A 25,544-nucleotide genomic window follows, 5' to 3' on the forward strand; every position below is an offset into this window, starting at 1 on the left:
AACTGGCTGAGGACCCACCTCCTGTCTCCATTGCCTGCCATTTCACCTTTGCCCAGCCCTCTCCCACCTATAAAGAGGACGAGAACTTCAATCTGCCTCCTGATTAAGAATAGGGGCTGGGGGCGCCTGGGTGGCGCAGTCGGTTAAGCGTCCGACTTCAGCCAGGTCACGATCTCGCGGTCCGTGAGTTCGAGCCCCGCGTCAGGCTCTGGGCTGATGGCTCGGAGCCTGGAGCCTGTTTCCGATTCTGTGTCTCCCTCTCTCTCTGCCCCTCCCCCGTTCATGCTCTGTCTCTCTCTGTCCCAAAAATAAATAAAAAATGTTGAAAAAAAAAATTTTAAAAAAAGAATAGGGGCTGGACAGAAAATGGGAGCCCATCACTAATTGCGTTAGACCAACATTCATGTTTTGGCCAGGATTTATTACATACAAAAATAAATACATAAAAGCTAAAAATTAATGCTGAGCATTCAACTCAGAGTTAGAAAATGAGCACAGTATCCCAAAAATAAGTAGAAGGAAAGAAATGACAAAGGTAAGGAAAGACTTTATGAATTAGAAAATAAACAGTAAAGAAGGTCTACAGAATCTAAGTTTTTGTTTTTGTTTTGTTTAAGATGAGTAAAATCAAGATCTGGCAAAGAAAAAATATGTACTATATTAAAAATGTTTAAATAAGGTATAACTAAAATAATGAAAATTTAAATATATAAGTTATATGCCAGTAAAGTTTAAAAATAGATTAAATTGACATTATTACTTTTTTAATATTTAATCATTTTATTGGCTTTTACATCTATCAAAACATATATAGACCTATGCATGTAAATGATTACATGTGATCATATGTATGATTTTTTTAAGTGGGTCTTACTTATATTTGCTTTTCTAAGCCTTGACTTACCCCTTCACCACATGAATTCACATAACCCAAAGTATCCTATATGATAGAATACATATTTACTGTGAGTAAAACATAGGTGTCCAGTTTGTTCTCATAATGAGTTCTAAAGATACTCTACTGCTGGCAATCCTTTTGGCCTTTCTTTCATTGCCTCAAAATGGCTGCTCCAGCTTCACGCATTGAGCACATATCCTGATGAGGAAGCCAGTGTTGGGGGTGGGGTTGGGGGGGGGAGGGGGTGGAGACATGACAACCAGTACAATTGTGCTTATGTCTCTCGAGCCAGAACTGTGTCACATGGCCATCCCTGACTGGAAAGTGGCTGTGGAAAAGGGGATCAAGAATGGCTTCCATCAACAAATCAATATTATCTTCCATGCCATGTTCACAAGTTAATTTGTATCCTCCCATATTTTTCTTCCTGCTCTTATAATCCTATGCACATAATATGCACACATATTCATATATTCACAGTTGTAATGAGGCAAGGAAGCACCAGGAGGTTATACATGGCATTCCTCATTTCCTCCTTGTATAAAAGCAGTCTTACCATTTCCTGTGAACCAGGATCAGTATGGCAGCCATGAGAATGCACTCAGCAGAACTCCAACTATAGGGAGTGTAACTGACCAAGGGCCCCAGGTGCTGGCTCTGAAATTTGAGGCTGCACTTCCCACAGGCTGCTCCTGGCCAATGAATGGGCACTGTGGGGATACTATGGTGGCCCTTCCTGGGAGACATGGGACTCCTCTGGTGGTTGACTTTGGGTTAAGGGCTCCCAGTGGCCTTGTTGAGACTTCTGAAGACTGCACAGCGGTCTAGGACCCTCCTACCCAACCTTTGTTTCCTCTCCACTTCCTTCGGATCAGACTTGCATCACAGTCTGACCACTCTCCCAACCTCACATGATTCATTTTCTTCCTTTGGCGTTTGCTCCAATAAAATCCCTACATGTCTAATCCTGCCATGATGTCTGCTTTTCAGAGGACCAAGACTAACAGTAAATTACCACTGTCAGTATGAGGACTTCCTTCTTGCCTACTGGAACCTGGACACAACTGTAACTTGTAGTTCAATGGGAACCCTGCTGTGTACCCTGCAAAAATGTTCCTACTTTGGGGATCAAGACCTTCAATTCTACAGAAATAGACTTAAAGGGACAAGAAACATAAAAATCACCAGTGAGACCACTCTTGTTTCCACTGCTTGTTTCCTAGACCCATTTGTTCTTGTTGGTGACACAGCATCATATAGAGGCTTATGCTTAATATACATACCACATGCTGAATGATGACAGACCATCATCCCAAAGTATTAGCTCTGAGCTGGAGTGTCTGCTGCAATTTTAGAAGACTGTGGTGCCACCTAAGACACCAGCTGCTTCTGGATGGTGCAGTATGCGATACAAAACTGGACCCCATTATCATGGCCCTGCTCCCAATCTCCCTCACTGGGAAATGGGTCCCCTGGTCTGACACTAAGTTGTGTGGGTTTCTATGCTCCTGAATAGGTATTCTGTAAGCTCCTTGGTAATGAAGCCTAAATAAAGCCTCTACAGGTGGAAAAGGCAACCCTATACCTAAAATAGCCTGTGATAGTCAGCCTCCAAAATGGCCCCCAACAATTCTCTCCTCATATTCACACCCTTGTAGAGTCTCTTCTACATTAAAAAGGGCTGATCTGTATAACCAATAGGATATTGCAGAAATGACATGTGACTTCTGAGGCTATGGCATAAAAGACATGTGGTTTCTGCCTTACCCTCTTTTGGGTCACTTGCTCTGGGGGAAGCCAGTCGGCATGTATCAGGACACTCAAGGAGCCTTATGGAGAAGTCTGCATGGTGAAGGACTGGGGCCTCCTGCTGAAAGCCAGCATCTGACTGAAACCTTATACAGCCCCCTAGCCAGAACTGCCCAGCTGCGCAATTCCCAAATTCCTGACCTACAGAAAACACAAGAAATGAGAAATGCTTTCCTTGTACTAAGCCACTTAGATCTGAGGTGATTTGTTATGCCTAAAGTTTTGGGCATAGCACCTACCTAGCTACTGAACAAATCATCTTACTTCTTTTTCTACATGGAAGTCAAAATCATTCTAACTATGTGCCAAGATATCCTCTTTAATAAATCTGATTATTCTTCATTGAATCCTTCATCTCTGGACTGTATAGAAATGACAGAAGTATGTACTCCAATATCCCGGGTTACTGAATAAAAAATGGACAATCCTCCCATAAGGTTTTTCAAAATGTAAACATACCAAATATAACAAAATTAATTACTGGAAAAAAAACAACAATCAGAGAGAGATTAAAGAAACAAAAACAAAAAGCCCTAGGGGTGCCTGGATGGCACAGTTGGTTAAGTGTCTGATTCTTGATCTCAGCCCAGGTCATGATCTCACAGTCAGTGAGTTCAAGCCCTGCATCAGGCCCTGAACTGGTGCAGTCTGCTTGGGATTCCATCTCTCCTCTCTGCCCCTCCCACTTGCACTCACTCTCTCCCTCAAAATAAATAAATAAACTTAAAAAAAAATACAATGTCATTAATTGCCATCTTCATCTTGTTTTACTCTTTGGATAAACCTAAGATCTGTGGGCCACAAGAGGAATGCAAGCACTACTGTCCTAGAAGATTGCCAATACTTAAAAACTTCTGATGATATTGGAGGTGAGATTATCAACTATGCTTTTTTGATACTGCATAATAAAATATAACATTTGGAAAATCAGCATAACTTAATGAGCCAATATTTCCCAAGTGACTAATTCATGATATTACGAAATTACTCATGGGTAAAAGATGCATTAAAAGTACATGCTAAAACAATAGGTTTTAGTGTGAAAAATATGGAAAGTTTGATGGTTTCAGATTCCACATTGCAATTAATCTTTAAAAACCATTCGATTTTCAAGTTTTACGTAGCAAAGAAAAAGCCCCACAATTATCTGAAAACACTATAAAAATACTTCTCTCTTTTCCAATTAAAAACCCGAGTGAGGCCAAATTTTCACCATATACTTTGACCCAAACAACACAGTGTAAACATAACATAACCATTCCACAGAAGGAACACAGAAGCACAGAGATAAGAACATAGCTGTTTTCTCTTAAGCCAGACATGAAAGAGATCTGCAAAAATGTAAAACAATGTCACACTTTTCACTACTTTTGTTTCGGAAAATAACACAAAAATAAGTTATGCTAATATGTAATGGTTTTATATTTAAATCAATTAATATGTTTTAATGTTCTTATTTCTATTTCTAATACTATGTAGAGATTTAACTCAAAAAATGTCCTTTTGGGGGGGTCGTCATCAGTTTTTCAGAGTGGAAAAGGGTCAGAAGACTAAAGAATATAAGAACTGCTAAACTTTTGCAACTTCATGAAGTTGGAACTATTGTTATCATTCCCATTCTACAGAGGAAGAAACTGAAGTTTAAGGAGTAATTTGCTCAAGGTTATGCAGATGTCAAGTGGCAAAGGTAAGATTCAACCCAAGCTTCCGGCTTTGGGGCCCAGACCCTTCCCTACTATACCACACTGCTGGGGTTTGGTCAAACAATTCAGCTATAGTAGCACAAAGGGTTGGCTTCATTATCACTCTCAATTTTCCCCATTCTCAGTAGCACAAAGTCCCATCCTTGCTCTCCTAGGATTACTGAAAAAGGCAACATAACCCTTCCAGTATAGGACCTCCATGAGTGGAAGGAGGTTGGTGATCATCAAGGTCATACCACGCTGTGTACTGGGAGGGGTGGGAGAAATGGTCAATTCACACATATCATCCAAGTTATTCTAAGTATGTCCAGATTCTCCCAGCTGTTAGACTTGGTACTTTCCAATGGGTTGATTTTGGAAACAGTGACCTGATCCAAAGCCAGGAGCTGATCAGGTTCTTCCTCCCTGCCTCTAATTCTGCCCTATGTAACATGGTAGACACTGGACTCATGTAGCTATTTACATTTAAACTAAAATTAGTTAAAAAGCAATAACATGAAATGTTCAGTTCCTCAGTCTCACTACCGTATTTCAGGTGCACATGCATACATGTATATTGCAGCTGCTGGGGTCCCTGGAATTTTATGTGGTCTAGCAAGGAATGTGCTAGCTTTGCAGTGAGTCGAACCTGGGCCATCAGATGATAAATATTTCCTAGATGGTGGTAGTGATGGCAGTGAGGGAGATGGAAGGAGCTGAGGACCAACGTCTGCCCTTGGAATTTACAAATGTTGGGTTTCTCACAGCACAGTCTATAGACTTTCTGCATCAGATTCCCAGGTGGGCCTCAGCCCTACTGAGCCAGAATCTTTAGGAGCAAGATTCTAGCCAATCTGACTCAGCTTTCTCCCAGCAGCACTGGGATTTTTCATTTCCCAGAACCAACAACCCTGGTCTCTCCATGTCCTCTGTAGAGGCACCAATATGGCCGTCTCCTGGGTTAGAAGAATTTCAGTGGTGAGTCTGAAAGGATCCAATTGCCTGAGCCTCTCCTTTCATTTACCTTTTGTTAGGTTTCCTTAGGAATTCTCTGCAGTATAAATTCCAAGCAGGTGAATGTTCCCTCTCCCTTAGGAGATGGAGAGGAGGCTGGGATGAGGTTCTGAGTGGATTAGGGATCTCATTAATCGATGTGGGTGGGGCTGGTGAAAAAAAAAAAGTTTCAGCAGATGGCAAGCTTGACTCAGAATTTTCTGAAATTCTTTTCAAAGAGTAGTTGGGTATTCTTGTTTCACGAGATCTTTGCTATAACATGACTTTCCTTGGCTCAGAAACAGGGTTACAGAGGCCATCACTGGGCCCCAGCCAAAGAAGTCAGATTAGCCGAAGTACCAGAAGTACTGTGTGAGAACACCGTGTCACTGAGAACATGGTCCTGGAAAGGATATCTCAAGGCCAGTCATATAGCAGGGTTCCAAGCTACAGCCATGCTGGGTTGGGAGGTTCACCATGAGAAAAGATGCTGAACCTTGTGGGACCAAGTGACTGTAAAGTAGGCTGAACATTCCAGAATACGGAGTAAGAATCACCCTGGCGGAACTGCTACTGGGCCCTGGCCAAGCCCAGCTACTGGTTGACACCACCCAGGAAAGCCACGAATCTTTCCTTCCTGTGAAGATGTCACCAATTAGTCATTTATGAAGCATGTGACATATGCTGAGGAGCATGCAGGTTCTCCGGGGCGTGGAGTAGGAAATAAATGAAACGATACTTTGCCTGCCCATGAAAAGTATTTACGTTCAATTAGAGGTCAGAAGTGTGGCTGTGAGGTTAAAAAAAATAAGTAAACATAAAATTATCTATTAATGTGATACAAATACATTAATGTGGTTTAAGGGAAAGGACTCATAAAGGCAAAAAAAATGTTCCTAATGCTAATTATACTTTAAAAGATGGTGAAGCACCTGGATGGCTCAGTCGGTTAAGCATCTGACCCTTGATTTTGGCTCAAGTCATGATCTCACACTTCATGAGTTTGAGTCTCTCGTCAGGCACTGTGCTGGCCCTGCAGACCCTTCTTGGGATTCTCTCTCTCTCCCTCCCTCCCTCCCTCCCTCCCTCTCTCTCTCTCTCTCTCTCTGTCTCTGCCCCTCCCCTGCTCACACTGTCTCTTCCTCTCTCTCAAAATAAATAAATAAACTTAAAAAATCTCAAAATAAAATAAAAGGGATGGTTAAGATGAGTAATCTAAAAATTCACTCTTGGCTAACTTGCAGGCTTGGAGCTGGCAAAGAGGTAGGTGTGTGTGAATGTGTGTGTGTGTGTTCACGTGCACACACATATCCACTCAAGACATGCCCAGAAGCCGAGCCACGTCCTTCTCTCTCCTCAGGGTCAGTTTCCTTACTACAGATTTTTTTCTTCTTCTGCTCTCACTCTCTTTTTCTGCCTCTACCCTCATTCTTCCCTTTGTCATGCCGACTCAGGGGCCTGTGACTTCACTGATGAAAGAGATAGGAAAACAAATATGGTCTCTTCCGGACTCTGAATTCCTTCACTGCCCTGCACCCTTCTGCTCCTTCTATCCCATTACCTACCCAAACCTCACCCTCACATTTTGCTCCAACTATTTGGGATTATTTCCTAGTGTGTGATAAGGAGGATTCTAGTGCCAACAATCCCATGCCATTTTTGGATCAGAATAAGTTGGCAGCCAGTGAAATACAGGCCAATACAATCGAACCTTCCAGGGAGCCAGCCACTCTTGGATCACTCTGCAGCCTGCTCCTATTCACACTTCACCCCTTCCTCTTGTTTTCTTCTTCATTACAACAGCAAGCAAATTATGCTCAGATAACAAGCAGGGTGTTGAGGCCCCTGTCCCTCTTTCTTCTCTGAACCTTTTGCTTCCCCCCAGGACCTCGAGGGCTGGGATGGATGTGATTGTTCTCCTGTGAATAAGACTACAAGGCGGGGTCCAATGGAATCCAGTCTCAGTCATGTGAACAAGAGGGTCTTCTTATCCCTTGGTCTTAACCCTTGTGAGTTAGGCCCTAGCACAGGATCTTGCTAGAGTCCCTGTTCCTGTTAATAAATACTTATCTAGCAGTTGTTTGGTGGGGGTTCCAATGATGAGCCACAGGAAAAAGAAGTCCACTTCTCACAAAGCTTGCTGACTTCTGGAGCATTTCACAAGTTGTGAAATGTCAGCGGTTGTTATGTCACTGTCGTTATGGTCAGGGCGGGTAGGTCCACTTGGTCACATTCACTGGAGCTAATGACAACAAGGACTAGTCCTCAAAGGGCCAGCAGCCTTTGTATAAAGAAAAATAAGCTGTGTAGCCCTGACTCCCCATGCCCTCGGTCAAGGTTTGCAGTGTGGCCTTCGGTCTGGCCACAGCAGAGTGTAGGCCGGTTTAGGTCATGTTGACTCTGGGAGACAGAGAAGTGGGAGACCTCAATGGCAACATCCCACCGAAGGCTACCAGTGGCACCAGGAACAAATAAAAGTGAGCACACTAGCATCATAACTGTTTCCTCCTCTTCTCTGGCCAAGCCCCACAGAGCCTTTCACCCACAGAGGAGACCCACACCAATGCTACCCCAATCCCTTGGGCAAATACTCCTTTGTTAATTTTCTTGCCTCATCTACTTATTTAAATGGGACTAGAGACAAATTGCTGCTCCCACACCTACTCCCACACAAACTGTGGGACTTTGGGCAGGTTATAGAACCTCTCTGAGCTTCATGCTCTTCATCCATAAGGTAACAGAGTAAAAATATCTACGTCATAACCGTACAATGTGGCAATCAAACTCGATAAAGCATGCAAAAGTGCTATGTCAATTGTAAATTGGCATCATCATCTCCATCATTTCCATTTCCAATTGTAAACTTCCATCATCATTTCTTGAGTGAACTCCTTTTCCAGAAAAGACACTCTTTTCAAATGCTTCCTACTGGAAGCATTCATGGAATTCATGGAAACCGGGCCAGCTTGATGGAGAGCATAGGTGGTACTTCTAGCCCAGGTGTGTGCATAATAATTATACTTATATGGATAAGAACCTACTGAATCGGTCATCAGGAATGGGCTAAATGTACCCATTTCCCCCACTGTCCAAAAGTAGAATGTTCCAATGAAATCTTTGGTAAGCCAAAATGGTGTAAGGTGAAGAAGCAAGTATCATTAATTTATATGGAAAATTTTTAGTGCCTAGATCCAAAGAATAACCTCCCTTAGGCTTTTTTGATACCTTAGGACACAGTTTGCTGACAGATACACAAAATAAATAGAGCTCAAGTACAGATGTTCGCACAGTCCAAAGCTCTGGCAGCCTGATGCTGAAATACTAAGTATACCTACCAGAGAGGGAGCTTGGCGAAGCCACCCTCCTTGCTGGGGGTGCACTGCCTCTATAACGACTTGCTGTGAAATAAATGCTCAACGCTATTTTTGGTTTTGTTGTTTATCATAAAAGTGTAAATCATCTCTGGATTTCTTCCAGGTAGCAAAAACAAATACGGTACTAATGTAGGTCTTTCATAAACACCAAGGGGGTGCAATTGTGAACTTTCGAAAAGTAAGGGACACCTGTATGTACCTTTTCTAAACTCCTCAGGTAATTTTGAGGATTAGCCAGGCAGAGAAGACCTGGGCCTGTCTCTCATTACTCCTACATCCCTTAGCCTTTCTCCAACTTTTCTGGTAAGAATCACATGGGATACCTGCTGGAAATACAAAGTCCCACACTCCATTCCAGATGCTCTGGATCAAATCTTGGGGGAAAAAGCCTAAAACATAGGAGATTTTTATCAAGTTGGAAAACAGCCTAAAGTTTCCCAAATGTTTAGCGTATAGAAGAATTAACTGAGAACTCTGTTTCTAAGAAATGAATATGGCTAGGCGTGTCCCCTCTAACTCAAGAAATTATCTATTTGGAAAACCTGGGGTGAGTCCTGGGGTATTCACTTTTAACTAGCACCCTCCGTTGTTCCTCCAGTCTTGCTACTCCATGGGAAATGCTGTCCCAAATCTCTGGAATGATCTCAGAGAATGGAGGATAAGTCCCGGGTAGTGTTACTCCAGCTCCTATGAACACTCTTGCTTGAACTTCCTGGTGGCTGTTGAGAAGGACTGACTCATTGAGAAGGGACAATCCTAAACTGTTCCAAGTCTTGGCAGTGAAAGCTCTAAAGCGGGGCACATGGCATGAAGGGCTAAGACAAGCCAAGGAATGCTAGTGTCCAGAGAAGCTGTATTCTAAGTGCTGCTTCCTGGGGTTCCACTTCTTTAAGCTGTGAATCAAATCACATATGCCACTGCCCCAAAGAAAAGCTTCCCTGCCCTGGTACTATGGACACCTAATAGGTCCTGCCAGTTGTCAACACACCTGGGAAGCTAGGCAAGTTTCCTTTGGCATCTATACTCTCCGCACCCTCCCCCACCACCTTCTTGGATCCTATGCCTGCGGGACCTACAGACTGACCACCAAGAGTCCACTATGGACTAGGACCCTTCAGGGCACATAATGTAGTCCTCGCTCAAGTATATTTGTGTCCCCAAACAAGGAGCCATTGGTAATGGAAAATGTGAGAGTAGAGGCATTTTCTTCCTTTCCCTAAGTTCCTGTCAGCACACAGATGAGAATTTCTGCTCTCTCCAATATATTGAAGCAAAAGCTTCCCCTTTCTTGTCACCACTCATTGGCTTTGCCTAAGTGATAACAGAGAGTCAGTTTATCAATGTGGGAAGGGAGGTTCTTTTTTTTTGTTTAAGTTTATTTACCTATTTTAAGAGAGAGAGAGAGAGAACAGGGGAAGGGCAGAAAGAGGGAGAGGGAGAATCCCAAGCAGGCTCTGTGACTGTGAGATCATGACCTAAACCGAAATCCAGAGTTGGACGCCCAACCAACTGAGCCACTCAGGTGCCCTGGGGAAGGGAGATTCCTGTTGGGTCTCCAGCTGGAGGCATCTATCCAATGGATAGCTTTATCCCCACTACTCTACATCCTGGAGATTCCATGGCTTGTCTCTTTGATGATATGAATCTTCAGGTATGGATCTAGATAATCAGTGAGGAAGGCTTGCTTCAAAATACAAGAGAGCCTAGGCATTTACCATCTGCTCCTAAAAGATGATGAGGTGATCTTATTTCTGCCCTCCCACCTCCCACCTGATTTAATATCTCTTTTGAAACCAAGATCAGCCAAAAGCATTGTGATAACACAGACGATGGATCCCTGGGCATGGGATAAGACACTGATGGACAGACTGACTGACTGACTGACTAACCAACTAGAGAGACTCCCACGCATAGTGACTCATACCGTTGATTTTTTCATAGTCACCAAATAAAGATTTAAAAAATCGAAGTAAGTTACTTCTGACAAAATCCGCAGATGGAACACAACTGTCTACTTTCCTCCCAAAATACACTTAAAAATGCCAATAAAGGGTTATTTTTTTCTTAAGACATAAATCTAAAAAGCCAGAGCTCCTGGGTGACTCAGTCAGTTGAGCTTTCGCTTCGGCTCAGGTCATGATCTCTCACAGTTAGTGACTTTGAGCCCCGCATCAGGCTGTCTACTGTCAGCACAGAGCCTGCTTCGGATCCTCTTTCTCCTTCTCTCTCTGCCCTTCCCCTGCTCGTGCCATCTCTCCCTCTCTCAGAAATACATTAAAAAAATACATTAAAAAAATTAATAAAAAGGGGCGCCTGGGTGGCGCAGTCGGTTAAGCGTCCGACTTCAGCCAGGTCACGATCTCGCGGCCCGTGAGTTCGAGCCCCGCGTCAGGCTCTGGGCTGATGGCTCGGAGCCTGGAGCCTGTTTCCGATTCTGTGTCTCCCTCTCTCTCTGCCCCTCCCCCGTTCATGCTCTGTCTCTCTCTGTCCCAAAAATAAATTTAAAATGTTAAAAAAAAAAAAAAATTAATAAATCTAAAAGGCCAGTAGTCCATGATAGAAGGAACAAAGAGCAAAAATTTGGAAGGCAGAAAATACATGAATGTATTCCCTAAACCAGAAAGCTGAGAAACAATTTGGTTTGCACCAAGAAATCCTCAAAAGTTTTGGAAATTAGCAGCACGTGCCTCTAGAAGGAGGGGAGCTGGACAGGGTAGCTGAAATAAACAGGACTGGTTAAAGACTATATTTTAGAGCCAGACCCCCAACGTCCCTCCCAGGACAGTCATGTTATACAATTTGTTGCTTTTCTCCTAACTAATCTTTAATGTTTATTTATTTATTTATTTATTTATTTTTATTTTTGGGACAGAGAGAGACAGAGCATGAACGGGGGAGGGGCAGAGAGAGAGGGAGACACAGAATCGGAAACAGGCTCCAGGCTCTGAGCCATCAGCCCAGAGCCCGACGCGGGGCTCGAACTCACGGACCGCGAGATCGTGACCTGGCTGAAGTCGGACGCTTAACCGACTGCGCCACCCAGATGCCCCTTAATGTTTATTTATTTTTGAGAGAAAGCGCAAGCAGGGGAGGGGCACAGAGAGAGGGAGACACAGAATCTGAAACAGGCTCTAGGCTCCTAGCCGTCAGCACAGAGCCCGACGAGAGGCTCGAACTCACAAACTGTGAGATCATGACCTGAGTCGAAGTTGGATGTTTAATCAACTGAGCCATCCAGGTGCCCCTCTCCTAACTAATCTTATAGACCTCTGTGACCTTTAAAACTATGTGCATTTTACTACTTTTTTTTTTTTCTTAATTAAGGTAGGGAAGGAAGGAGGGTAGAAGGCATTCTCTATTAACAAGCATGTCCAGAGCCAATTTTCCCCTCTTCCTCTCCTCTCTGAAAAAGTCTAGCACATGCAGTCAGCTCAAGATCCCAAATGAACTCTGCCACAGCATGAGGAAATTTCACGCTGAGAACAGTTGAACACTGTGGCATGTTACTCAGTAGCTTGGCTAGAGTTTAAACAGATCCATCCAGGCTCTCTCTGTCTTCCTTCTTCCTGCCAGGCACAAGGCCCCTACCCTCCAGGTTACTGTCTTGCTGTCCAGCACACCTGAGTTCTACACCTATAGCAAAGGCTGAGGTCATTCCTCTAGCTCCTCCTGGTCCTGAAGGAGAAGGCCCTTTCCCACTCTGGCCCAGGTTTCCTCATTGAAACCAAAGTCAGCCAAGTCAGAGTATTCACCACCTAGGTATTAGAAGCCCATTTTTTCTTAGTCATGTCTGTTTGCTCTTATCGAGGCTCCTCTTGCCTGGGGTCCACCCAATCTCCCCATCATCACAAAGCTTATTCTGGATTATGTATATGTTCATTCTTTCTAGGCATTTTTCCTTCTGCAAAATGGCTTCTTTCTGGCTCTGCCTCAGGCCAGCCCTAGCACACTAGGTCCTGTTTGGGACTCTTCTGCTCCAAAACTCTTAAGGGTCTCTGTTTTCAAGATAATGATCTTGATCAAGATAATGACAATGATCTGGCTCTGGGAAGACTTATGGACTGTTCTCTATACTGTATAAAGAACAGTATAAAGCTGTTCTTTATACTCTCAGGATCCTGTCGTGTTTGCATTTTAATACATAAACCTCTGGCAGCCTGCCTGAACCCTAGTCACCATCTTTGGGAGAAGAGGGATTTCTTTCTTTCCTTTTTTTTTTTTTTTAAGAGAGAGAGAGAGAGAGAGAATCCCAAATAGGCTCCATGCCCAGTGCAGAACCTGATGTGGGGCTTGATCTTATGACCCTGAGATCATGACTCAAGCTGAAATCAAGAGCTGGACACTCAACTGACAAAGTCACCCAGGCGCCCCGGGAGAAGAGGGATTTCTAAACAGGTTCTAGAAGCAGTTTCCTGAAATAGGAACTTTGTGGTCATTTTGCTGATAGGGACTCTAATGCCCTGGGAAATCCTAGATCCTAGTCTCACATCTGGGACTCTAGTTTATAGTCCACCAGAGCACCTGTAAAACGTGTTAAAGATCACAAACTTTGGGGTGCCTGGGTGACTCAGCTGGTTAGGTGTCCAACTCTTGATTTCAACTCAGGTCATGATCTCACGGTTTATGACATCAAGCCATGCATCAGGCTCTGTGTTGGCAGTGTGGATGGAGCCTGCTTGGGATTCTCTCTCTCCTTCTCTCTCTCTCTGTGCCCCTCCCCTGCCTGCATGCACTCTCTCTTTCTCTAAAAATAAATAAATAAACTTTAAAAGGAAAAAGATCACTAATATACATCAATTTTTCCTATGCTGAACCCTGGAAATGGTTTTTTTGCAGCACCATGTAGTCGTTAAGACTGTAAAGGCTGGGGCACTGAATTCTGGCTTAGCTGTGTAACCTTAAGCATGTTACTTAACTTCTCAGTTCACTTATCTGGGGATAAAAGTACTTGTGCAGTTTGGTATTAGTTAATACATGTATATACTTAGAATGGTGCCTGGCACATAGTAAATACTCAGTAAAACCTATGGTCTCTGGCCCACCCTGCCCTCCAAGGAGGATGCAACCCACCACCAAGTTACCCACTCTCTCCTCTGCTGACCACTGTGAATGGTGCTGCTGTGATCGTATTCATCACCCTATAGTGTCTCCTGCTGGTCAGGGGTCTCCTGAGGACAGGAGCTGTATCTTAATCATCTTTATATTCCCCACTATCTGTTGCAGAGTTCAGCATTTTGCAATTGTGTGATAAATGTTTGTGCAACTAATATCTTTCAAAGAAGAGAGAATAGCAGGCAGTTATGAGCTCCTCAGCAGAGATTTGATTATTAATTATCAGAAACCCAGAGGTCTCTCTCGCCACACCCTCCATGGCACCTGGGAAATTTCTTCATATGATTTTAACTTCTTTCCCATCATTATGGAAGCATCTGCTGAGAAGAACCCAGAAGAGGAAAGAAAGGGAGTGAACCGGGTCGATGTGACTGATCCCAATCTTGGAGGCAGCCAGTTCCATTGCTTTGTGTTCTATGACCTTTTCAAGATGTCATTTTTCAAGACTCTTTCCCAGCAAGAGCACCCTGCCTTCCCCAAACTTCCCTTAGCATTGTTGTACCACCCCAGAGTCTGTTGACCACAGAGTTTTGTTTACAAATACTATGGCAACCCCAGAAGCTCTGGCAAATGTAAAATATCTTGCAAGCAAATAAAGCACAAGGCTGGAGCCATCAAAGCCCTCTGGACTCCCAACCTCACTGATAGGGTTTTAAAGACATCTGTTTTATGTTCCTGAGCAGGCATTGCACCACGGTTTTCAGGACATTTTTCTCCTTCAAAGGGGACATGTCCTAAGGGACATTTAAAAAACCCATTCCTCTTGCCAATAACTGCATTACAGTTTAGCTGCAGAGCCTCACTGAGGGGATTATCAACTTTCTGATGTACAAATTTTAGTCGGATGGTTCCTCAAATGTAATTATTTCAGTGTGTCCATATCCCCTTCCCTTTACCTGCTTAGTTTGGTTACAGATCCTGATAAAAAGATTCAAGTACAAGGAGTTCGGGGGAGGGGGAGGGGGAGAGGTGATTCCAGTAAAGAGATGGGAAATGAGACAGGAAAAAGAAGGCAGCAAATAAACAGTGCATGATAGAGTCCATTTCTGCTGGAAGTAACTGGAGCATAAATTTGGGAACACAAAGAATCAGTTAGAACGTGTGCTTTGAAGCTACCAAACCCAAGATGCAAAGGAGCTGAAGATTTATGAACCAGTTTTCTTTTTTTTTTAATTTTTTTTTTAATGTTTATTTATTTTTGAGACAGAGAGAGACAGAGCATGAATGGGGAAGGGGCAGAGAGAGAGGGAGACACAGAATCAGAAGCAGGTTCCAGGCTCTGAGCCGTCAGCCCAGAGCCCGACGCGGGGCTCGAACTCACAAACCGCCAGATCATGACCTGAGCCGAAGTCGGACGCTCAACCGACTGAGCTACCCAGGCGCCCGGAACCAGTTTTCATCAGTCATGGTTGAAGACTGCTGGGTGAAAGAGATTAAATAAAGCCTCAGGCACTTCTCACCTAAGGAAAGAAAGCCTTAGGATGTAAGAAGTCTGACACTGCAGTTGTAAGGCCAGAGGGGATAGGACAGCACAACAGGAGTAACCCCTTGAAGCCCCACCTTGGCCCTTTGCCCAAGGTTGGGGATTCTTTCCTTTGAACTTGTACATTTTTATCTTTCTTATCCTAAACAGAATGCCTATTGGTGATATGCACATGAGATTTGTCTTTGACAATATTTCCTTTCCCACTAACTGTGGATTACATCTCTTATAGGGGCAGCACCCACCTAAGATTAGAAAGAGGATTAGGTCTCACTAATAAGTAAACATACTTCTACTCTTTATTTCAAAATTCTTCACATAGTTGATTATGGCTATCTTGCTCTGCCTAGTCTTCCCTTCTCCAAGCTGAATATCCTCAGATCCCTTAATAAGTATAATACAGTAACACCACCTGGTGTTTTACTTTACTTCTTTATGATGCTTTACTTCTTATAAGCCACAGAACATGGTCATACCATAGCTGCCACTCATCTTGATTCCTCCCATATAGTCCTCGTCCCTCCATCTCTGCCACTTTCTGTAAGTTTGGTTCTTGTTGGTATAAGGAAACATAGTCAAATTGCCAGCAGCCTAGGTAAATATGCTCTTTATCACTGTCAACTCTGTAAAGAATCTGGTATGTTACCCTCTTTGCAAGCAAACAAACTAACCTTACACAGATCCATGGATGCTGGCAAAAGATATGAGATTCCTGGGTCAGAGACAAAAGACTTTATTACTCACAGCACAGCAAAGGGCATAAGCATCAAAATATTTGTACCAGTTTTTCAGGCCCAAATTCCCACAGGCAATGAAAAGATGACCAAGTGACACCCACACTTGCATTGGGTTGCTTTACAGGAGTTTACAGAACCTGAATCCTTTATAATGGCCAAAAAGCAAACAAAGCAAAAAGTCTGACCTTGGCTCCAGCGGGAGAAATCTTTTTTATACCAGGTTTATAGGCAATCTTGTCTTCTGCTCTACAAGATTCTATCTCTAACTTCCAAGCTGTTTGCTACATAAACATCTTTGAGAAGATAGTCCAAAATAAAGAAATGCAGAAACATGAGAATCAGATAATTATCTCTCAATATTTATGTAATAGGTAGATAAATGTAGATGACTACATTAATTCTTATAAACAGTACTCTAATTTCTAAATGACTTCCATTTTTATTTCAGAGGCACTTCACTTGCATTTTGGGAAATGATATCTTTTATTTTACCTCTCAGGTTCTAGCTACCTGATTCTCTGAAAGGCCCTTAATCAAGGAAATACACCTTAAAATCTAATTGTAGAGTCCCTACTTGAATAAACACAATAGTTTTTAAAAAAAAAAATTAAGTGAAGGGTTGCAGAACTTCTGTGATTTGAGATGAAATGTCATGAACTAAATTATTCTCTCACCTGAAACAACTAAAAAGCCCAGACAAAATGCATGACACAATGGTTTTCAAGACATTAAACATCAGGTATTGAAAGACAATGAACACTAAAAGAGGAGAAACAAATGAAATGAATCTACATGTGTCCCATCTTACTGCCTAGAGCAGTTTCCAGGATGTGGAAGAGAAAGGAAAAACCTAACTAGAGCCAGCATCATCCCTAAGTGAGGAGACAGAGCTGAGAGTCTGAGAAGATTGGTCTCCCCATAGCTAGAGTCTGTATGGGAGACTGCTGGAGAGAACAGGACTCAGAGAGCTCTTGAGATCTGCAGATGACTCACAAGTCTTCAGTAGAGTGCTGAGCAACATTTGTAAGTCAGGAAATGACCCTGAGGCAGGCTGAAGTTGGGGGGAGGGGGTATCCAATGAGAGTAGAAGGAATAACCAAAGGTCACACAATGCCAAAAAAAAGTTCCTGGTTCCACAAACCAGAGAAGAAAACCTCGTAATTCAGAGTTGTCAGCTAGCATATATCCAAAAGTTTTACCTTAGTAATGGCGGAAAATTAGCCCTAAACTAAAAACTGCTCTGATCCTGCCTAACAAAATCTAAAAGTAAGACCCAAAAGGATCATACTGTTAGATTAGTAAACTTAATGATATTATAATAGAAAGTATTCAAATGAAAAATAGAGAAAAGACTGAAGAAAAAGACGAACAGAGCATCAGTGAGATCTGGGACAATTTCAAGCGGCCTGATATATAGGGAATTGGAGCTCCTGAAGTAGGAAGAAGAAATAATAATAATAATAATAATAATAATAATAATGGAAATAATGGTCAGAAATTTAATGAAAACTATAAACTCACAGATCTAAGAAATTCAACAAAATCCAAGTATAAGAAACAAGAAGAAATGATTAAATGATTACGTCAGTTGGTTAAGCATCAGACTCTGGATTTTGGATCAGGTCATAATCTCATGGTTCTGGTTGTGAGATCGAGCCCCAGGTTGGGCTTGAAGCCTGCTTGGGATTCTCTCTCTCCCTCTCTCTCTGCCCCCCTCCTATTTGTGTGCACATGCCACTCTCTCTCTCTCAAAATAAATAAATAAATAAAGTCTTAAAAAAAAAGCATGTAGGGACGTCATCATATGGCCTATTGCAAAAAAACAAAGATAATTTATCAGATAATTATATCAGACTCCTAGTGAAAAGAATGCAAGTCAGAAGGGACTAGGGCACATATTCAAAGTAACGAAATGGAATTCTATACCCAGCAAAAATATCTTTTTAAAAAGTGTGAAATAATTATTTTTTTCAGAGATATAAAAGCTGAAAGAAGACATTACCAGCACAAGAGTGCTAGAAAGTGTAACTATGTAAATATAAATCAAATATTTTTTCCTTATTATTTAAACCTCTTTGAGTGATAATTCACTTTAAGGGGGGGAAAAACCTGTTGTGAGGTTTATAATGTATTTAAAGTAGAATGTAAATAATCATTGTGCAAAGATCAGGAGGAAGAAATGAAAGTACACCAGAATCAGGTTCTAATACTGTATTTGAAATGGTATGATATCACATGAAGATATATTGTGGTAAGTTAAAGATGTTTACTATAAACCACAAAGCAACCACTAAAAAAATACAACAGATTTATAGCCATTATCCAAATTCAGAGTTAAAATGGAATCATCAAAGATACTTAATCCCAAAGAAGGGCATACTATGGTCTGACTGTATCCCTCCAAAATTCATGTGTTGAAATCCTAATGTCCAAGTTGATGGTATTGGCAGGTAAGACCTTTGAGACACGATTAGATCATGAGGGCAGAGCCTTCATGAATGGGATTGGTGCCCTTAGAAAAGAGACTTTAGAGATATCTCTATCTACTTCTACCAGGTAAGGACACAAGAAGTCTTCAACTGGAAAGAAGGCTTTCACTCAGTCATACAGGCACCCTATTTCAGAATTCCAATCTCCAGAATCATTGAAAGTCAATTTGTATTGTTTATAAGCTACCCAGTCTGTGACATTTTGTTATAGCAGACTAAAGGCACAAATGAAGAGAAAGAGAACAAGGAACAGATGAGACAAGTAGAAAACATGGCAAAGGGAAGATTTGAACTCAACTTTATCAATAGTTACATTAAACATAAATTGCCTAAACACTATAATTAAAATAATTTTTTAAAAAAAGAACCTGCTGCCTACCATAAACCTACTTTAAATACAAGAAACAAATAGGTTAAAAGAAAAGAATGGCATGGTTGGCTGAATAATGGTTCCCCAAAGATAACCACATCCTAATCCCTGGAAACTGTGTTCACATTACCTTACATGGAAACAGGGATCTCACAGATGTGATTAAGGATCTTGAGATGAGGAAATTATCCAAGTGGTCCTATTGTAATCATGGGAGTCTTTATGTGAGCGAGGCAAGAGGGTCAGAGCTAGAGAAGCCATGTGACAATGGAAGCAGAGATAATTAAGGGGAATATAATGATGCTATGCTGTTGGCTGTAAGGATGGAGGAAGGGGCCCTAAGTTAAAGCATCCTGAAAGTAGAAAAGGCGGGGAAATGGATTCTTCCCCAGAGCTTCCAGAAGGAACCAAACCTGATGATACCTTGACTTTAGGCCAACAAACCTGATTTTGGACTTCTGACCTCCAGAACTATAACATAACAAATTTGTGTTGTTTAAAGCCACTAAGTTTGTAGTAACTTGTTATAGCAGCAATAGGAAACTAATATAGATGGGAAAAGATGTACGGTGTTAACACTAATCAAAACAAAGATAGTGTGACTATTTTAATATCAGACAGTTTTTAAAGTAAAGAATATTGCCAGGGTTAGAGAAGCTCATTACATAATGATAAAGGAGTCTGTCAATTCTTCTAGAAGACATAACAATTCCAAAAATGAATGTATCCAATAACAGAGCTTCAAAATGCATGAAACAAAAAATTGATGGAACTTTAGAACAAATTTTCCAAATCTATAATTATAATTGCAGATTTCAAAATCTATCTCTCAATAATTGATAGGAAAAGTAGACAGAAAATCAGGTAAGATACAGACATCTTGAATAACACTATCATCTTGACCTAATTGACATTTCTAGAACATTCCACACAACAACAGACTACACATTCTTTTCAATTGCATGCAGAACACAGACCATATTCTGAACAAAACAAATCTGTGTCAATTTAAGAGGATTCATGTCATACAAAGTATTTCTCTGACCACAGTGGAATTATTATTTTTTTCAATATATGAAGTTTATTGTCAAATTGGTTTCCATACAACACCCAGTGCTCATCCCAAAACGTGCCCTCCTCAATACCCATCACCCACCCTCCACTCCCTCCCACCCCCATCAACCCTCAGTTTGTTCTCAGTTTTTAAGAGTCTCTTATGCTTTGGCTCTCTCCCACTCTAACCTCTTTTTTTTTTTTTTCCCTTCCCCTCCCCTATGGGTTTCTGTTAAGTTTCTCAGGATCCACATAAGAGTGAAACCATATGGTATCTGTCTTTCTCTGTATGGCTTATTTCACTTAGCATCACACTCTCCAGTGCCATCCACGTTACTACAAAGGGCCGTATTTCATTCTTTCTCATTGCCATGTAGTACTGCATTGTGTATATAAACCACAATTTCTTTATCCATTCATCAGTTGATGGACATTTAGGCTCTTTCCATAATTTGGCTATTGTTGAGAGTGCTGCTATAAACATTGGGATACAAGTGCCCCTATGCATCAGTACTCCTGTATCCCTTGGGTAAATTCCTAGCAGTGCTACTGCTGGGTCATAGGGTAGGTGTATTTTTAATTTTCTGAGAAACCGCCACACTGTTTTCCAGAGTGGCTACACCAATTTGCATTCCCACCAACAGTGCAAGAGGGTTCCCGTTTCTCCACATCCTCTTCAGCATCTATAGTCTCCTGATTTGTTCATTTTGGCCACTCTGACTGTTGTGAGGTGATAACTGAGTGTGGTTTTGATTTGTATTTCCCTGATGAGGAGCAACACTGAGCATCTTTTCATGTGACCACAGTGGAATTAAATTAGAAACCAATAATAGCAAGATCTGGAAAACTCCCAAATATTTGGAAACTAAGTAATACACATTTTTAACAGTTTTATTTAATTGACACAAAATTGTATATATTTAAAGTGTAGAAGTAATAAACTTCTAAACTTATGAGCCAAAAAAGAAATCAAAGAGAAATTAGAAAGTATTTAAAAATTAAAAAGAATAGGGAGCCTGGGTGGTTCAGTCAGTTAAGTGTCTGACTTTGGCTCTGGTCATGATCTCCCAGTCTGTGGGTTCGAGCCCCACATCAGGCTCTGTGCTGACAGCTCAGAGCCTGGAGCCTGCTTTGGATTCTGTGTCTCCCTCTCTCTCTACCCCTCCCCCACTCATGCTCTGTCTCTCATTCTCTCAAAAATAAATAAACATTAAAAAAAATTAATTAAAAAGAAGAAAAATAACATCAAAACATATGGGATGCAGCTAAAGCAGTACTTAGAGATAAATGTATAGTAGTAACTATCTATATTAGAAAGAAAAAAGTTCTCAAATCAATGACTTCAGCTTCCACTTAAAGAAATTTAAAAAAAGAAAAGCAAATTAAACCAAGGAATTAAAGTAAAGTAGAAGGAAGGAAGGAATAAATATCAGAGCAAAAATCAATGAACAGAAGACAGAATAACAGTCGGGAAATCAATGAAACCAAAAGCTGCTTGAGAATATCAATAACACTGAAGAACCTCCAAATAGAATTATCAAGAAAAAAAAAAAAAACAGAGAAAACAAAAACTAATAATATTAGAAATGACAGAGGTGAATGTATCTTAAATTCTACAAATATTATGCCAGGTCCACATGACTCAGTCAGTTAAGTGCCTGACTTCGACTCAGATCATGATCTCAAGTTTCATGAGTATAAGCCCCGCATCAGGTTCTGCACTTTCAGTGCAGAGCCTGCTTCGGATTTGCTCTCTCTCCCTCTCTCCCTTCCCCTCCCTACCTGTGCGTTCTTTCAAAATAAATAAATAAACTTAAAAAAATAAATGAGCAAGAAATTTTATACCAATAAATTTAACAACTTTAAAATGGACCAATTATTTGAAAGTTACAGACTAATAAAGTTCACTCAACATAGCTCTTTTTTAATTTTTTAATTTTTTTTTTTTTTTTTTTTTTGAGAGACAGCACAGGAAGGGGAGGAACACAGAGAGAGGGAGCCACGGAATCTGCAGCAGGCTCCAGGTTCTGAGCTGTCAGCGCTGAGCCTGATGCAGGGCTCGAACCCATGAACTGTGAGATCACGACCAAAGTCATGAGGCCCTCCCGACTGAGCCACCCAGGCGCCCCAACACAGCTCTTTTTCAGGGCACCTTAGAGGTGGTCGGCTGCTTCAGGGTGAAGCTGAACCTCTCTTTCCCAGCTACTGGCTGCCAGAAACTCATCAAAGTGGACAATAAATGCAAATTTCGTACCTTTTATGAGAAGCATATGACCACAGAAATTGCTGCTGATGCTCTGATTGAGGAATGGAAGGGTTGTATGGTCCCAATCAGTGGTGGGAACTATAGACAAGGATTCTCCCTGAGGCATGGTGTCTTGACCCATGACTGTGTCTGCCTGCTACTGTGTAAGGGGCACTCCCATTACAGACCAAGGAGGACTGAAGAAAGAAAGCGCAAATCTTTTCCAGGTTGGACAGTGGATGTCAATCTTAGTGTTCTCAACTTGATTATTGTAAAAACAAAACAAAACAAAACAAAACAGGGAGGCGATATTCCTAGACTCACTGATATTACTGTGCCTTGTCTCCTGGGACCCAAAAGAGCTAGCAGAAATCTTTTCAATCTCTCTCAAGAAGATTATGTCTACCAGTACATTGTGAGAAAGAGCCTAAACAAAGACAGTAAGAAACCTAGAAACAAAGTGCCCAAGATTCAACATCTTGTTCCTCCACATGTCATGTTACACAAACATCTCTCTGAAGAAATAGCATACTAGGTTAAAAAAAGGAAGAGGCTGCAAAATATACTAAACTTTTGGCCAAGAGAATGAAGAAAGCCAAAGAGAAACACCGGGAACAGATTGCCAAGACACAGAGGCTGTTCTTTCTGGAAGCTTCTACCTCTAAGTTGAGTCTAGTCAAAAATGAGATTTTCGGGGCGCCTGGGTGGCGCAGTCGGTTAAGCGTCCGACTTCAGCCAGGTCACGATCTCACGGTCCGTGAGTTCGAGCCCCGCGTCAGGCTCTGGGCTGATGGCTCAGAGCCTGGAGCCTGTTTCCGATTCTGTGTCTCCCTCTCTCTCTGTCCCTCCCCCGTTCATGCTCTGTCTCTCTCTGTCCCAAAAAAATAAATAAACGTTGAAAAAAAATTTAAAAAAAAAAAATGAGATTTTCTAAGAGTAACAAATAAATAAGATCAGACATAAAACAAAAGTTCACTCAACATAGATAAATCTCAAAATAATTATGCTGAGTAAAAGGAGCCAGGCCAAAAAAGAGTACACATGTGTGAATCCATTTATATAAGTTTCTAGTAAATGAAAACAAATCTATTATGAAAGAAAGCAGATCTGTGGTTGCTTGAAGTATAGGAGTGGTGTGGGCAGGGGCCAGGAAGAGGGGAGAGGGATGGGTTCCAAAGGGGCAAGAAGGAACTCTTGGAGGGGATGAATATGTCCATTATCTTGATTATGGTGATGAGTTCATGGGTGTATACATATGTCTAAACTTACCAAACTATATACTTTAAGTACATGCAGTTTATTTTATGCCAATTGGTAAATTACTTTTATCAATAAAACTGAGTTTGTTTTTTTCAACTTGAAATCTATAAATCTCAATTCAATCCACCTGTTTTTAAAGTTAGACTTTAAAGCACCAGCCAGCTCTATTAAAAAAGGGACCCACTTGAAGCAAGGAGGTGTGTGCCTATCCGATGCTCGTTTATGTGCAGTACACAGAATTCTGTTCTGAAGACAGAACCGGGAGAGAAGGTGGAATGGGGGAACAGGGAGGGTACGGGCAGCCAGCCTGGCTGGAATTATCAATTGAGCTACCAACACACAAAAAAACCCCCGCTTCACTTGCCCACCCTCTCCCCAGGCAATACACGGGGTGCAAAGTAAGTCAAATCTACTTCTGGCCTGACAGAAGAATTCACTGGCCTGAAACTGGCGCGCTCATTCCAGCTAGTTTGCTAGTTACACCATCCTGGCAGGCCACGTGCTCAGCAAACTCTGTTTCCAAGTCACTGTGCCCTGGGTGAGCCCTCAAGGGCATTGCTTGGGACCTTGCTATAGGCAGGCCAAAGATTTACGGGTTTTTTAGCTGGGGAACTCCAAGGAGGGTTTCGGTTCTGGTGCCTGGAGTAACACAGAGAAGTTTTGTTTGATCTATTAAGGCAATTGAGATGTTGTAACTCATTTGCAACTGATTTGATTTTACTCCAAAAGTATTTCCCTCCAGCCTCGACTTGGCTTTTGTGCCCTGGAAATCAGGAGAACCGTCTGTGGGTAAAAAGTAAAGAGGTCTAATGGGCAAAGAGAAAGGAACTCAAGGTCCCCCTGCACATGAATATTTTAATTACTTTAGAAGTCCCGCCTCCCTCCAGCCGCTCGCTGGTTCTGCGCGCGCTGTTTCCTTCCCCCGGGGCGGTGCACGGTGGCGGCTGGGGCTCTCCGAAATGCCACCGCTGTTGCCCATGGCAATCCTTTATTGTGCAATGCCCTTTCTCAGGAAGATGAATACAAGCTGTACATACCGAGTGTCAGTCACACACTCAGCTGCCACCGGTCTCATTAGGCAGAAACTGAAAGGACCCCGAGGAAAAATAAATGCGGCTGAATCTGGAGTTCAGGGAAGGAGGCAGCAAGGCAAAGAAACTTCCTGCTACGTGGAAGCCACTTCCAGGCAAACAACCCGAAGCCCCCCGCACAGCACATTTCCCTCCCCCCGCAAGAGCAAGGGCCATTTTAAATTCCATCTCTTTGTCAACCTGTTCCAGGGGTAAAACCCCTCCCGAGGGAGCCACGGGAACAAAGACCCGCGCTAGGTGGAGGTCGGGTGTGCTACACGGGACAGCGCTGGTTTCTCTTACAATGGAGGATGCATCCATCTGTGGAGAGAATGGCACACCAGGGTTTTGTTTTTGTTTTGTTTTGTTTTGTTTTTTATAAAAATCTAGATCTGCCTTTTAGGGGAGAAATACACCATCTTCCCTCTACCCTTCTGAGTTCTAAGCTGAGATAAAAGGCAGACTGACAGGAGAAATACATCATTAGCATGTATACATTATGCATTCACAGGAGATATGCAAGGAAAATGAGTAAGACCCAGAGGTGGCTTTAGAACTCAGGATTAAATACTATCTTAATAGGGAAAGAGGAGGGAGGGAGGCAGATCATTTACTCTTGGGGGAAACATGTATAGATGGGAGATAAGACAGTGACAAAGTTTGTCAGGGTTGGTATTAATTTCTAGTCTCTTCTCCTATGATCAATCTTCCCCAGTTAATGACATTCCTAGGGAGGGAGGGGCTTGAGGACAACCCAGTTCCTATTGCCTGACCTGTCCTCTGGCAGATAAGGGGAAATCAGGGAAAGCCTTTTCCTGCATGTATTGTTTTTCAAGTGACTACAGCTCAAAATGATGAACATAATAAAGCATACTGGGATAGCCTGTCCTGAACTACTGTCACATTTCTACTGCCCTTCAGTCTAGAATTAGTTGTGAAACCTTACGCAAGTCACTTTACCTCCCTGGG

The 25,544-nt window shown here is 42.0% G+C and overlaps 1 protein-coding gene and 1 pseudogene across 2 annotated transcripts in view; one reads left to right on the top strand and one right to left on the bottom strand.

Moving 5' to 3' along the window:
* The window catches only part of RANBP3L (RAN binding protein 3 like), a 286,469-nt gene that overhangs the window by 212,417 nt on the left and 48,508 nt on the right, over positions 1-25,544 (bottom strand). The window lies entirely within an intron of this gene.
* On the top strand, positions 2,705-24,583 carry LOC131489065 (small ribosomal subunit protein eS6-like; annotated as a pseudogene).

The sequence above is a fragment of the Neofelis nebulosa genome, chromosome 1 (genome assembly GCF_028018385.1).
Source record: "Neofelis nebulosa isolate mNeoNeb1 chromosome 1, mNeoNeb1.pri, whole genome shotgun sequence".
NCBI classification, from domain to species: Eukaryota; Metazoa; Chordata; class Mammalia; order Carnivora; family Felidae; genus Neofelis; species Neofelis nebulosa.